General features: G+C 40.0%; 1 protein-coding gene across 4 annotated transcripts in view; it reads right to left on the minus strand.

Moving 5' to 3' along the window:
• The window catches only part of CCR8 (C-C motif chemokine receptor 8), a 155,116-nt gene that overhangs the window by 111,593 nt on the left and 26,916 nt on the right, over positions 1–16,607 (minus strand). For all 4 annotated transcript variants that reach the window (XM_082412924.1, XM_082412926.1, XM_082412922.1 and 1 more), the window contains one exon: positions 8,449–8,555. The gene's annotated coding sequence lies outside the window, so the exon portion shown is untranslated. The remainder of the gene's footprint in view (positions 1–8,448; positions 8,556–16,607) is intronic.

Here is a 16,607-nt window from a genome sequence, read left to right on the forward strand (position 1 = left end):
TTTTCAGCAGATGAACGATTAAACCAACTGTGGCACCTCAATACCATGGAATACTACTCAGCAATAGAAACAAATGAACTACTGATACATGCAACAACCTGGATGAATCCCCAGAGAATTATGCTGAGTGGAAAAAAAAAAAAAAAGAAAACCAACAAAACAATACCAAAAGTCCACATACTCTATGATTCCATCATTTAATACCATTTGGAAATGACAAAAATATAGAAATGAGAGGGGGATAAATTAGGAGTCTGGGATTAAAATATACACACTACTATATATAAAATAGATAACCAACAAAAACCTACTGTATAGCACAGGAAACTATACTCAATACCTTCTAATGGAAGAGAATGTAAAAAAAGAATACATACATTTATATATATGTGTATATATATGCATAACCAAATCACTTTGCTGTACACCTGAAACTAACACAACATTGTAAATCAACTATATTTCAATAAAATGTTTTAAAAAAAATTAGAAATGGGTAACAGATGAGTGGTTGCTGGGGTTAAGGAGAGTGTATGGCCCTTAAAAGGCAACATCAGGCATCCTTGTGGTGATGAAAATGTTTTGTATCCTGTCTCTGTCCATGTCACTCTCCTGGTTTGGACCATAGTTTGTAAAATGTTGCCATTTGGGGAAATCGGGTAAAGAGTACACAGGATCTCTCTGTATTATTTTTTACAACTGCACATGAATCTATTACTGCCAAATAAAAACTTCAATTAAAATATAATAAAAAAGAAAACTGACAGAAAAAAAATTGTGAAGCATTCATTTTAAAAACGTCTCTTGGGAATTCGCTGGTCATCCAGTGGTTAGGACTTGGCGCTTTCACTGCTGAGGGCCCGGGTTCAATCTCTGGTCAGGGAACTAAGATCCTGCAAGCCGTGCGGCATGGCCAAAAATAAATAAATTTTAAAAATTAAAAAAAAAAAAAAACCGCCTCTTGATACCACTTCCCCTTCTGTACCACAATCCCATTTCTCTAGTCTCCTTCACAGAAAAACTCTTCATAAAAAATAGTTTTCTTCTCTGCTTACTGACTGCAATTTCTCTCTTTCCATTTTCTCTGAAATGCACTCCAATCAAATGTCTGCCCACATGGTTTCACCAAAATAGCTCTGGCCAAGGTCATTTACAACACTACTAATGCCTATGGTCAAGCCTCAGTTCTCATCTTAACGTATAAACAATATTTGATACAACTGATCAGCTTTCTGCTCCTGGACACACTCTTTAGCCTTGCTTCCAGAATTTCTCATTTTCTTGGTTTTTCTCTTATGTCACTGGATGCTCTTTCTCTGTTTCCTTTTCTGGCTCTTCGTCTCTCCAATTTCCTAATGTTTTAGCATCCCAGGGCTCCATCCTTGATCTTTCCATGGTCTGTCTATATTCACTCCCTAGGTACTCATCCAGCCTCATGGATGTAAATATCATCCATCTGCTGATGACTCTGAAATTTATATCCCCAGCCTGGACATCTCTCCAAAACTGCAGACTTGTATGTCCAATTGTTTCCCTAACATTTCCCTCCTCTCATGTGTTAATAAATATCTCAAAGTATTGTGAATGAAACTAACTTCCTGACTTCCACTCAAAACCTGCTCCTTCTCAGTATTCCCCATCTTGGTTTATAGCATCTTGATCCTTCTAGTTGCCCAGTCCCCAAGCTTGGACCATCCTAGACTCCTCTCTTTCTCTTCTGAGTGAAATAGGAGTCCTTGGAGGTGCTCAGCAGAGGCAGGACATGATGTTATAGATATAGATAACTTTAATTAGATGTAGTTTATACATCATATAATTCATTGTTTTATAGCATATTCAGAGAGTCATGCAACCATCACCCCAGGTAATTTTAGAACATTTTCATCACCTCAAAAAGAAACCCCTTCCCCTTTAGATAGCACTCCCCAATCTTCTCATCAACCCCCACCCCAGGCCTAAGTAACCACTAATTCACCTTCTGTCTCATACAGAGACATATATAATTTGCCTACTCCGGAAATTTCATATAAATGAAATTATATCTGTATTCTTTTGTGGCTGTCTTCTTTCACTTAGCATAATGTTTTCAAGGTTTATCCATGTTGTAGCATGCAGTATCAGTACTTCATTCCTTTTTATGGCCAAATAATTTTCCATTGTATGGATTTACTACATTTTGCTTAACCATTCATCAGTTAATGGACTTTTGGGTTGTTTCCACTTTTTGACTGTTGTGAATAATGCTATGAACATTCATATATAAATTTTTATTTGGACACATATTTTCATTTATCTTGGGTATATACCTAGGAATGGAATTGCTGGGTCAAATGGTAACTTTATATTTAACTTTTTATGGAACTGCCAGACTTTTCCAAAGTGGCTACACCATTTTACATACCCAACAGCAATGTATGAGGGTTCTTACTTCACATTCTTGCTAACACTTATTGTCTTATTTTTATTCTAGTCATGAGAGTGGGTGTGAAGTATTATCACACTGTGGTTTTGATATGCTTTTCCCTGATGACTAATGAGGTTGATCATCTTTTCATGCGCTTATGGCCATTTGTAAATCTCCTTTGGAGAAATATCTATTCAGAGCCTTTATCTATTTTTGTATCAGGTTATTTGTCTTTTTATTATTGAGTTGTAAGCATTCTTTATATAGGGTAGATTTGCAAATATTTTCTCCCATTCTGTGGATTGTCTTTTTACTTTTTTTTTGTTGGTTTTTTTAACATCTTTATTGGAGTATAATTGCTTTACAATGGTGTGTTAGTTTCTGCTTTATAACAAAGTGAATCAGCTATACATATACATATATCCCCATATCTCCTCCCTCTTGCATCTCCTTCCCTCCCACCCTCCCTATCCCACCCCTCTAGGTGGTCACAAAGCACCGAGCTGATCTACCTGTGCTATGCTGCTGCTTCCCACTAGCTATCTATTTTACATTTGGTAGTGTATATATGTCCATGCCACTCTCTCACTTCGTCCCAGCTTACCCTTCCCTCTCCCCGTGTCCTCAAGTCCATTCTCTATGTCTGCATCTTTATTCCTGTCCTGCCCCTAGGTTCTTCAGAACCATTTTTTTCTTTTTTTAGATTCCATATATATGTGTTAGCATACGGTATTTGTTTTTCTCTTTCTGACTTACTTCACTCTGTATGACAGTCTCTAGGTCCATCCACCTCACTACAAATAACTCAATTTCGTTTCTTTCTATGGCTGAGTAATATTCCATTGTATATATGTGCCACATCTTCTTTATCCATTCATCTGTCGATGGACACTTAGGTTGCTTCCATGTCCTGGCGATTGTAAATAGTGTTGCAATGAACATTGTGGTACATGTCTCTTTTTGAATTATGGTTTTCTCAGGGTATATACCCAGCAGTGGGATTGCTGGGTCGTATGGTAGCTCTATTTTTAGTTTTTTGAGGAACCTCCATACTGTTCTCCATAGTGGCTGTATCAATTTATATTCCGACCAACAGAGCAAGAGGGTTCCCTTTTCTCCACACCCTCTCCAGCATTTATTGTTTGTAGATTTTTTGATGATGGCCATTCTGACCGGTGTGAGATGATCTCTCATTGTAGTTTTGATTTGCATTTCTCTAACGATTAGTGATGTTGAGCATCCTTTTATGTGTTTGTTGGGAACCTGTATTTGGAGAAATGTCTATTTAGGTCTTCTGCCCATTTTTGGATTGGGTTGTTTGTTTTTTTGATATTGAGCTGCATGAGCTGCTTGTATATTTTGGAGATTAATCCTTTGTCAGTTGCTTCGTTTGCAAATATTTTCTCCCATTCTGTGGGTTGTTTTTTTGCTTTTTCGATAGTGTCTTTTGAAGCACAAAAGTTGTGTGTTTTTTATGCTAACACATATATATGTAATCTAAAAAAAAAAATGGTTCTGAAGAACATAGGGGCAGGACAAGAATAAAGACGCAGATGATGAGAATGGACTTGAGGACACAGGGAGGGGGAAGGGTAAGCTGGGACGAAGTGAGAGAGTGGCATGGACATATATACACTACCAAATGTAAAATAGCTAGTGGGAAGCAGCAGCATAGCACAGGGAGATCAGCTCAGTGCTTTGTGACCACCTAGAGGGGTGAGATAGGGAGGGTGGGAGGGAGATGCAAGAGGGAGGAGATATGGGGATATATGTATATGTATAGCTGATTCACTTTGTTATATAGCAGAAATTAACACACCATTGTAAAGCAATTATACTCCAATAAAGATGTTAAAATAAATAAATAAATAAAATTAAAAGGCAAAGTTAACTTTAAAATATATCTTTATCATCCTTAATAAAGGGCTTTTACCCTTACAAGAAAAAAGTTGTGTTTTTTTTTTTTTTGATGAATTCCAATTGATCTTTTCTTTCATTGTTTGTGCTTTTGGTGTCATAACAAAGAATCCATTGCCTAATGCAAGGTCATGAAGATGTACACCTATGTTTTCTTTCAAGAGTTTACAATTTTGGCTTTTATATTTAGGTCTTTGATCTATTTTGATTTAATTTTTGTACATGGTGTGAGGTAGGAGATCCAGCTTCATCCTTTTATATGAGGCTATTTGGTTGTCTCAATATCATCTGTTGAAAAGACTATTCTTTCCTCATTGAATGGTCTTGGCACCCTTGTCAAAAATCAATTAACTATAGAAACACAGATTTATTTATGAACTCTCAATTCTATTCTATTGATCTGTATGTATAACCTTACGTCAGTACCACATTGACTTGGTTATTGTTCCTTTGTAGTGAGTTTTGAAATAGAAAAGTGTGAGTCTTCCAACTTTTTCTTCGTTTTCAAGATTGTCTGGCTATTCTGGGTTTCTTGAGTTTCCATATGAATTTTAGGATCAGCTTTTCAATTTCTACAAGGAAGCCAGTTGGGATTCTAATAGGAACTGCAGTAACTCTATAGATCAATTTGGGGAGTACTGCTAGCTTAACAATATTCAGTCTTCTGATCTATGAACATGGGATGTTTTTCCATTTTTGTAGATCTTCTGTAATTTCTTTCAACAACATTTTGTAGATTTCAGGATATAAGTTTTGCACTTGCTTTGTTAAATCTATTCCTAGGAGTTTATTCGTGGTGATGCTATTATAAATGAAATCATTTTCTTAATTTCATTTTTGGATTGTTCGTTGCAAGTGTATAGAAATGCAATTGATTTTTATATATTGATTTCATATCCTGCAACCTCACTGAACTCATTAATTAGTTCTAATAGTTTTCTAAGGTTTCTTAGCATTTTCTATATACAGATCATGGCATTCAGAAATAGAGATAGTTTTACTTCTTCGTTTCCAATCTCAATGCCTTTTATTTCACTTTCTTGCCTGATTACATTTTAACAAATCCTTCTGGCTGCCTTGCTGAGAATACACCATACCAGGATCAAGAGTGGAGCAAGAGTCCAGGTAAGAAAAGACTGTGCCTTGGACCAGGTGGGAGCAGAAGAAAAGTCACAAAGTACTCCAGGGTGTTTCTCTTTTGTTCTTCTCTCCTTTATTTCTTCTTTGTCTTACTGGCCATTTGGTGATTTTTTTGCCTCAACCAACTGCAAAGCCAGTACCAACTTTTAAAAAATCCTCGTGTGGTAAAAAAAAAAAAAAAAATTTCTACATGAAGGAAGCAGGCACCAGACGGGAGACTAAAGAAACCCATATCCTACAGGTCCCATTTCTGCAAGAACAGACTGTACAAGACTGACTGGACTGAAGGCCTATTTTTATGAGAAGAGAAAAGAGAAGTATCTGTCACCAGGTCTCAGAAATGCTGCAATCCTCAGCAACCAGCTAAAGATAACCCAGGCAAGGAAATCTGTGCCCAGACTTGGGGGCCCTCAGTGCTCTGGGTACACAGGATAATTCAGGCTTCTCCAGTGAGTGCGCATCCCACGCTATCAGATCCTTTGCCTTGGGGAAATTAGCTTAAACAGCCTTCCCCAGAAACTTACTTCTCCCTGTAGGTAGAAATACAGGAAAACTCCCCAGAAGTCCCCCTTACCCAGTCCCTCCAAGCGAGATACGATCTCTCCCTCCTGGTGAGCAGGACCCTAGTGTTCTATTGAATAACCTGAGCTGAGCCTTGGGTGAGATAAGGGAGGTACCTAGGGCACTCGTATGACTCTGGGAGTGAGGGCCTCCTTAAACTGTACATCCAAGGCCCTTCGCTTACCTCTCCCTAGTGCTAGCTCTGGTTCTAATCCCAGCTCTGCCACTGACAGGCCATGTAGACAAGGACAATCCCTTGTCTTCTCTGGGCCTCAGTTTATTCATCTGAGAAATCAAAGTGCTGGATTTAGATCAGTGTTTCCCCATAATGACCCCTGAACCCAAACTGATCCTTAATTTTCAGATTCACAAAACCTTTTCCAAAGTCCTCATTTCTTAAAATCTGTAAACCAATTTAAAAAACTTCCCTATGAGAACTTAATGTATGACTATAGAATGTAACAGATATGTTCTCCATATGATCCAATTAGAGAAACTGCTTCATCTTTCCTCCAGCCCTGTAGGGGCCTCCCCAGGAACTACTGTAACTTTGTTCCCCCCCTAACCAAAGGTAATTGGACCAGAGGCAGACCCCAGACCCAAGATGAACCAATCTATAGTCTGGATGGAGACAAGCAGATTATCCCTCTCAAAATTTGGGCATCATAGAGACTCTACAGCTAATAATGGTGTGCAGCCCTGTGGTCAAGTCAGACAAACAGACTGGTGGTCATGGGGCCCACATGAAAGAATAGGAAGCTGCTGAAAAGAAGAAGGCAGAGAGAAGCAGCAGAATGAATAAGTCCTGTGGCTCATGAGAGATGAGAAACTACTCGGCTTTTGAGAGATGGAGAGTGCCCTTGCTTCTTACTTTCCTGTATTGCTGCCAATGTGAAGCATGAACTATCCTTGCATTCTTGAGTGTGTCCTTACACAAACCACAGCCAAAGGAACTGTGAATATAGCAGAGGAAAGGACAGATTCTTCAACAAATATAATTAATTGCTATGCTTGGGAGAAAACAGAGAGATTCTGCCTCATACTGTAAAGAAAAATTTCCAGAAGGAATTTTTAAAATGATGTTTAAAAAGAGAACTTTAAAAAATGTATATTCCTTCCTTCCTAAATAAGTTAGTTTTCTCTTCCTTTCCCTTCCCTCTTCTTTCCTCCCCATCCCTTTCCTCTACTTCTCTTGGGGATGGTAGTGGCCACAAAGGTAGCAGCAGAGGGGTCTGGGAGCCAAGGAGGTGACCAACGTGGTAGAGATATTACTTACAGACAGAGAGATTGAGTACATAAATAACCATATTGAAGACAATGAAAGAAGGTTTTCTTGTTCACAGAGAAGGAAGTTACATAGAAGGAAAGGGGAAAGGCTAAAAATAACCCTGACATATTGATGGAATTGGAGGTACCAGTGCAAATTCATGGGCCTTTAAAACATAAATAGATAGATATAGAAATAGTTATAGTAGTATGTAGGGTACACACACACATGCACACGTTTACATGCATATATGTTCCACCTCTGTATATGAGAAGGACTACAATTGATGAACCCCAGAAGCAGGAAGCAACCAAATACCCAGATTTTAGTTTCCAAATATCATTCTCCACTCCAGAACTCCTTGGAGAAATAGCGAATTGCAAGGCTGAGGCAGGGAAATTACAAGATAAGCCTGGAACATTTTCTTGTGCCAGAAAGTAAAGAATTGCTCAAAAAATTATGGGGACGTAGCTAAAGTTCAAAGGGGCCAATTCTGGTTTTTAAAAATTTTTTTTTGAAGTATGGTTGATTTACAATGATTCAGGTGAACAGCAAAGTGATTCAGTTATATATATATATATATATTCAGGTTCTTCTTCATTATAGATTTTTATAAGATATTGAATATAGTTCCCTGTGCTATACAGTAGGTTCTTGTTGCTTATCTATTTTATATATAGTAGTGTGTATCTATTAATCCCAAATTCCCAATTTATCCCTTCCTCCCCCACAGGAGCCAATTTTGATGAGGCTCTCCTGCTAGCCAAATCTGGAATGATTTGATATAAAAATAAATAATGATAATAATGGATTAAATCCATTGAATAAAATAGTATTCCATAGGCCTACACTGATATAAATAAATGATGGAAAAAAGACATCTCTTCCTTATAGTAGAATGCCAACTAATAAACGTAGCAGGAGTGACGGTAACAGAAAATGGCCATTTGGTAACCACTATAATGGTAGTTAATTTAGGCAAGAATCATCAATGTCTAATAAATCAAATGAATAGAGATTTAATGAAATGTAGGATACTGGCATAGTTTGAGAGTATCTTCCCATAAAATACTTACCAATTACAAAAAGGGAAATAATGACTTAACGTGGAGAAACCATGCAGACACTGAACTGACCAAGTGATCGAGGTTAACATTACCAGCAGTAGAACTGGTCAACGTCACGAGCCTCCTGATGCGATGCAGTGAGGAGAAGACAGCATCACTTCTGTATATTCCTTCCAAGAATGCGTGTCTGAGTCCTGTCCTGAGGAAACATTGATGAACCCAGGCTGAGCTTTAGCCTACAGAATGAAAATCCTGTACTCCTTCAAACTATTAAGGTTGTGAAGACAGGGAGAGACTAAGGATCTGTTCCAGATTGAAAGAGGCTAAAGAGATGTGATTATTAAGTGCAAAGTGTGATCCTGGACCAAACAGGAAAGAGACCTTGTTGGGATAACTGGTGAAATCTGAACAGAATCTTTGGATTGGATGTCAGTGTTATACCAATGCTGATTTCTGATTTCCTGATTTGGAGGGTTGTATGCCAGTTATGTCGAAGAGTGTCCTTGGTTTGGGAAGATACACAGTGAAGATTTTGGGAGTTTGGGGCATCATGTTGTAAATATATAATTTATATATTTTTTATATTTTGTATTTTAAACAATACATAAGCAAATTTTATGTATTTTACTTATTTATTGATTATCATTGGTATCCCCAGAGAGAGATTCTGCAATTTTATCTCTCAGTCCTACTATTGATTTTTTTTCAATTTAACTAATATTTATAATTTCCTAGAATTCTTTCTTGCAACTTTTTCCATAACCATCTGTTCTTGTTTTACCAACAAAATATGCTCTCAATCCTTCCTTCAGTGCTGGACATTGCCAGTTGAGCATTCCCTGGGTGCCTCAACATCAGCCTGCTCAAAATCAACTCTCTATCTTTGTCCACAAGCTTATGGACCCTGCAGTCTTGTAGGCCACTGAAAGCAATAGCTTTTCTGAGTGGTATGGGGAGCCACTGAAGGGTTCTGAGCAGAGAAGTGACATGATAAAATTTGCCTTTCAAAAGGATCACCCTAGATCCATTGAGAATAGACTGTAGGGAGGCCATGGAAGAAACAGCCCAGGTAGAAGTACAGTGAAAAACTACCCTGGTTTGCCCCAGGGTTGGGGGATTTCCTGAGACAGGACTTTCAGCGCAAAAACAGAAAACCGAAAACTGGAAAAGTACCAAGCAAACTGGATATTCTAGTTAGGAGATCATTCCAGAAGGTGCAGGTGTGAAATAATTTTAGCATGAGCCAGGAGGAGGTGATTATCAGATGTCATATTCTGGATGTGTAATGGGTATATAATATAGCAACAGAATGTATGAGATGTGTCACGTGAGGAAAAGAGGATTCTCATGTCCTTGGAGTACTGGGGGGGGGACCTGAATTATTATTTACTGGGGGAGGAGGGGGACTGCCAGAGGAGACATTTAGAGGGGGGATGGGAATCAGGAGCTCAATTTTGGACTTGCTAAACATGAGGTGTCTATTTGACATCCAAAAGAAGATGTTAGATAGGCATTTTTTTTTCTAAGATTTTTTTTTTTATGTGGACCATTTTTAAAGTCTTTATTGAATTTGTTACAATATTGCTTCTGTTTTATGTTTTCAATTTTTTGGCCCCGAGGCATGTGGGATCTTAGCTCCCCAACCAGGGATGGAACCTGCACCCCCTGCACTGGAAGGCGAAGTCGTAACTACTGGACTGCCAGGGAAGCCCCTAGATAAGCATTTAAATAGAAGATCAGAGGAGAGAAGTTAGGGATGTAGATATTGTATATTGTATGTAGATGGCCTCTAAAAAGATAAAAGAAGTTCATGAAGAGTGTAGATTAAAGAGAAGAGGTTCAAGGACTGAGTCCTGGAGACAAGATTTGTTTCGGTAGAATGATGGGGGCAAAATCTTGATAAAGAGAGAATGGGAGATGACAAGTATAGACAAGATTTTCAACAAGTTTACCTGCAAAGCGAGGAAGAAAGGCAGTAGCCAGAGGCAGAAGCAGAGGATTGTTTGTTGTTGTTGTTGTTGTTTTGACAAATACTTTTTTTTTGGCCACGCCACACGCATGTGGGATCTTAGTTCCCCCATCAGGGATTGAACCTGCACCCCCGGCATTGGAAGCATGGTGTCTTAACCACTGGACCACCAGGGAAGTCCCTGTTTGTTGTTTTTTAAGATATGAAAAATAAGAGCGTGTTTGCATGCTGCTGGGAGTGATACAGTGCTGGGGGGGCTGATGCAGAAGAGAGGGGAGAGAGTGGTGAAGCTACTTCTTAAGGTGGAGAGAGGGGATGGGATCTAGGGTTTAGGGGAAGAAGCTGGGTTTAGCTAAGAGTAGGGACAATTACTCCATATATAATATGAAGGAAGATAGAGTACATGGGCAACGGATCAGGTAATTGAGTAGATCGAGTGGTGGGAACTTATGAGAATTCTCATCTAAATCTTCTAATTCTCAGGGAAGTCAAGGTAATCAGCTGAGGGTGAGGTTGGGGGAGGCCACACTAGAGGTCCAAAAAGAGAGGTAAAGATATAAAATCATTATCTAGGGGAGGAAGGGCGTGAGTGGAAGAGAGAAAAGAAGGATGATTACTGACCAGCACTCACTTGGGGTTTCAATATTCACATGGATTTAGAGGAGGCAGTCAGCACTTTCAGTTCCCTGAATTATATCTGGTGTGTGTGGTTTTTTTTTTTTTCCTGTTTGTTCATCTTGGTCCTTCTTAATTTTGCTGTTGCTTTTGCAGGAACGTCTGGTGGCTAGTTGTTGCCCATTCATACTTGAAATGAGGGGCTGGGTTAATGAACATAGGTGACTGAAGACACACTCTTCCAACAGTAAGCACCCTGCAGTGCTGACTTGACTAAATGGAAAAAGGTCCAGAAGCAGACACTTCTCTTGGTCAAGTTTCAGAACCAGGAATGAAGAGGTTTTGGTATGAAAAAATAAATGGTAACAGCAGTCAAAGTTGTCACCTGCAAAGGAGAGAGTGTCGGAAGGTCATCAGCAACCCCCGGGGCTAGAAGACAAAAACCAAGCCTTCAAAGTTCTAGAATTCCAGACCCTGCCAATTACCAATGCAAGAGGGTGGAATAAACACACCCTTCATTGTATCAATACTTATAATGTATTCCCACAAAATAAGGGAATAAATGGAGAAGGTTCTTGGACAGAGGTTTACCTTTTTTTTTTTTTTTCCTTGGCCTTGCCATGAGGCTTGTCGGGTCTCAGTTCCCTGACCAGGAACTGAACCCAGGCCACAGCAGTGAAAGCCTGGAATCCTAACCACTAGGCCACCAGGGAACTCCCATAAGGCTTACTTTTAATTACTCCTAGTTGCACACCTTTCCTTAGGTTTGAATGTCTTTACTTTGTGCATTTATTAGTTTTATAACCCTTTTTGTATAAACAAGGGCTTACTGTTTACCTCTCAGATCATCAAACTTCTAAACACTACAGCTTCTCCCCTTTCTTTTCCCACATGGCTTGAAGTATTGGAAAAATAGGTATGCTTACTTCCTTGTTCATTTTTCACACCAAACCTCTTCCTTTTTCATATTATCAGAAGTATTTAGATTTAACTATAAATAACCAGTTTCATTGTTCATCATTGCTCCATACATAAATGTTTCTTTATTACAGAAGCTTGCCTCATTTTAATTTATTTTTCTTTGGGCTGGATTATATGGTATAATTTCTAAAGTTACACATTTTCTTCATCCTATCTCTAAAACACTTAGCTGATTTCTATTATTAATTTAAAAGAGGGTGTATATCCTGGCTGTTTAGTAGAATTCATAGAAATGCATACCCCAGGAACTAAATGTAACTGGCAATATCGAATTCCATGAGCTACACTCCATGGGAGCACTAATCTTAACTATAACCATAAATGTCCTAGCATGGAATACTTAACACTGAAGGCTAAACCCTAATCGTATCCCAACTCTAATCCTAGACTAAATAAAACAAAGCACTACAACTCACCCTAATCCCAATACCCTACCCTAACCTAAATCTCAACCTCAACCTAAATCCCAATGCTGTACTTTTAAAACAGGAGATTTTGGTACCTATGTAAAGTGGTTTATCAAAATAGTGAGTAGAGAAAGAATCTCCTTCCACTCTCCCCGTTGCCCACCCTGTTCCAGTCCCTGGCCTCCCACTGTCCCCTCACTTCCTTCAGGTCTTTACTCAGATGTCACCGTCCACAAAGCGTTTAGGACCAACTGCACAGTTAGGGAGAACAGTCCCCAAAGAGACCACCCTCACTTCTGACAACAACTGCAAGTTCAGGGGTCTCCCCCTAACCATCGTCAGGTTTGACAATTTGCTAAAAGGACTAATGGAACTCAGTGAAAGCTGATGTGGTCATGGCTAAGGTTTATTACAGGAAAGGGATACAAATGAAATCAGCCAAGGGGACGGCACAGGGCAGAGCCCATGAGGGGTCCAAACAGACGCTCCCTGTTGTCTCTCTGTAGAGCCATGGATGATGCGTGACATCCTCCCAGCCACAAAATGTGACAACACACAGAGCACTGTCAGCCAGGGAAGGTCACCCAAGCCTTGGGTATCCAGGGTATTTAGTGGGTTTTCGTCACCTGCTGCTCATGTAGCTGACCTGCAGTCGCCAGCCCCTCCCAGAGGGCGGCTAATAGCTTTAGTCTCCAGCTGATCTGGAGCTCAGAACTGACAAAGTGTGACCCAAAGTCCCCATCATAAATCACACTGTCAGACTGTCCAGTGGCCAAACCCCTCCCCCCCCCGCCCCCAGGCAAACAAAGACACTCCTACAGGGGCCTAGAGACACCAACCAGGAGACGAGGAAAAGGCCAGACTCCCCCTTTGTTAAGCATTTAACAAAGAGGTTAATTAAGTGGTTAATTAATTAATTAAGAGGTTAATTAAGAGGTTAATTAAGAGGTTAATTAAGAGGTTAATTCTTCACCACATACCTTCTCAGTGTGACCCTCCCAATTTAAACATGCAACTTCTGCCCCAAGAATCCACATCACCACTTATCACCATCAGGCATAAAATTCATTTTACTTGATTGGTTATCATCTCTCCTCTCCATTAGGAATGTAAGCTCCACGGGGGTGGGAATTTTGTCTGCTTTATTCACTGAGTGTTCACCGTATCACCTGCTTCTAGAACTGCACCATCCAATACTGAACCAACTAGCCACTTATGGTGAGTGAGCACCTGACTAGTAGCTAGCCCAAATTAAGTGTAAACTACACACTGAATTTTAAAGGCATCGTATAAAAAAAAGGATGTAAAGAATTCCCCTGATGCTTTATTATATTGGTTATAAGTTGAAATATATTGGGGACATATTGGGTTACATAAAATATATTATTGAAATTTATTTCAGCTGTTTCTATTTTGTAAGCTTATTTAATATGGATACTAGAAGATTTTAAATTACATATGTGGCTCCAATCTGAATCTCACTTTATATACATATATAAGTAAGTAAAATTTACTATTTTTATATATATATACACATATGTATGTTTATACATCATCACAGAGCTAGAAGAGATGTCAGCAAACGTTTTCTGTAGAGCATCAAAAAGTAAATATTTTAGGCTTTGTGGGCTATATGGTCTCTGTTCAGCTCTGCCATGATAGCACAAAGGTAGCCATAGACAATATTTAAACAAATACATGTGACTGTGTTCCAATACAACTGCATTTATAAAAACAAGCAGCTGCATAACTTGGCCTGTGGGCCACAGTTTATGCACCCCTGATCTAGAACATTGTTTAGTCCATAGTAAATATTCAATAGGTATTTGTTGGGCGAATGAATAGAAAGAAGGCTAAAGTGACAGCACAGTGAGCCTGGGAGCATGGTTAATGCCGAAGGTAATCAGTGGCCAGAAAATGTAGACAACTCAGAAAAGCTACCCCAGCTCCAGAGCTCCTCATAGGATTGGCCGCCGTGATCCTTGTTGTGGCTGCAACCTTTGTTGCAACTGCACTGCAATTCAAGCGTCAGCTCCACTCCTCACAGGAGTACATCTCCTCCCGTCCCTCTCCCACCGGTACTGATCCCCTAAGCACTCCCCCAAAAACTTCTGGCATGCAAATCTGCTTCTTAGAGCCTGAGTCCTAGGGAACCTGACCTGCAACAGCTGATACCAGGAGCGGTCTGAGAAAGCAGACTCTGGACATGGGATTTTGGAGCTGATTATCTGTCAGCTGACTGGCAGCAAGAACCCCATTGCTGGTTGTAAGTTAAGTATGCATAGCCTCTGGCAAGCTGTGGCAGTGCAAATGTCAAAACTGTCAGTGGTGGTGAACTGGGATGATATGTGGAGGAAGAGGATGCGCTGATGGGTGCAACGTATCAGGACTTTAGAGGGTGCATATAGTTATTACAGGGGCAGTGGAAATGAATGCTGCTGCTGGAGCCATTGAAGCATCAGAGAAAGACAATGCCAAGGGTGAACGCCAGAGGTCAGCATATAGAAATCTCATATCCTGTATCCAGAGGGCAGAAAAGGCTGGAGGGCCAGTGTAGACAGGGAAAATAGTAAGCAGGACTTTGCTTCAACCTAGGCAAGGGATGGAGCTGGCTTGGCCCAGGATACCAGTGGCACGACTGGGAAGTGGTCAGATCTTGGCTGCATTTTGAAGATAAAAGCAACATAATTTGCTATGGTGTTTGCATTCATTTCCTATTGCTAGTGTAACAAATCACCACAAACGTAATGGCTTAAAACAACACAGATTTGTTCTCTCACAGTCCTGAAGGTTGGAAGTCTGAAAAGAGTCTTTGGGGGCTAAAATCAAGATGCTGTCAGGGCTGCTTCTTTCTGGAGGCGCTGGGGGGAGATTCTGTTCCCTTGCCTTTTCCATTTCCTAGAGGCTGCCTGGATTCCCTGGCTTGTGGCCCTTCCCTCCATCTTCAAAGCACATCACTCCAACTTCTGCTTCCATCCTCACATCTCCTTTCTCTGACTTTGACCCTCCTATCTTCCTTCTGATTATATTGTGACCACTTCAATAATCCAGGATAATCTCCCCATCTCAGAATCCTTACTGTAATCACATCGGCAAAGTCTCTTTTGCCGTGTAAGGTAACATGTTCACAAGTTCCAGGGATTAGGATGTGGATGTCTTCAGAGGGCCATTGTTAAGCCTACCACAGGGTAGGATGCAGGGGTGCTAGAAAGAGAAGAGTCAAGAATGACCTTAACAGTCTCCCAAGGTGATAGAAATAAAAACAAAAATAAACAATGGGACCTAATCAAACTTACAAGTGTTTGCACGGCAAACGAAACCATAAAAAAAACCAAAAAGACAACCTATGGAATGGGAGAAAATATTTGCAGATGATACGACAGACAAGGGCTTAATCTCCAAAATATACAAATAGGTCATACAACTCAACAACAAAAAAACAAAAACCCCATTGAAAAATGGGCAGACCTAAATATGTCTTCCAGAGAAGACATACAGATGGCCAGTAGGCACATGAAAAGATGCTCAACATCACTAATTATTAGAGAAATACAAATCAAGACTACAATGAGGTACCACCTCACACCAGTAAGAATGGCCATCATTAAATAGTCTACAAATAATAAATGCTGGAGAGGGTGTAGAGAAAAGGGAACCCTCCTACACTGTTGGTGGGAATGTAAGTTGGTGCAGCCACTATAGAAAACAGTGTAGAGGTTCCTCAGAAAACTAAAAATAGAATTACCATATGATCTAGCAGTCCCAGTCCTGGGCATATACCCAGGCAAAACTCTAATTCAAAAAGATACATGCACCCCTATGTTCATAGCAGCACTATTCACAATAGCCAAGTCATGGAAGCAACCTAAATGTCCATCGACAGATGAATGAATAAAGAAGATGTGGTACATGGACTTCCGTGGTGGCGCAGTAGTTAAGGATCTGCCTGCCAATGCCGGGGACACAGGTTTGATCCCTGGTCCAGGAAGATCCCACATGCCACGGAGCAACTAAGCCCGTGCGCCACAACTACTGAACCTGTGCTCTAGAGCCTGCGAGCCACAACTACTGAGCCCACGTGCTGTAACTACTGAAGCCCGTGCACCTAGAGCCTGTGCTCTGCAACAAGAGAAGCCACCGCAATGAGAAGCCCCCGCACGGCAAAGAAGAGTAGTCCCCACTCGCTGCAACTAGAGAAAGTCTGTGCACAGCAACAAAAACCCAATGCAACCAAAAAAAAAAAAAAAAAAACAAGAAGAAGATGTGGTACCTATATACA

The sequence above is a fragment of the Balaenoptera physalus genome (genome assembly GCF_965194825.1).
Source record: "Balaenoptera physalus genome assembly, chromosome: 11".
NCBI classification, from domain to species: Eukaryota; Metazoa; Chordata; class Mammalia; order Artiodactyla; family Balaenopteridae; genus Balaenoptera; species Balaenoptera physalus.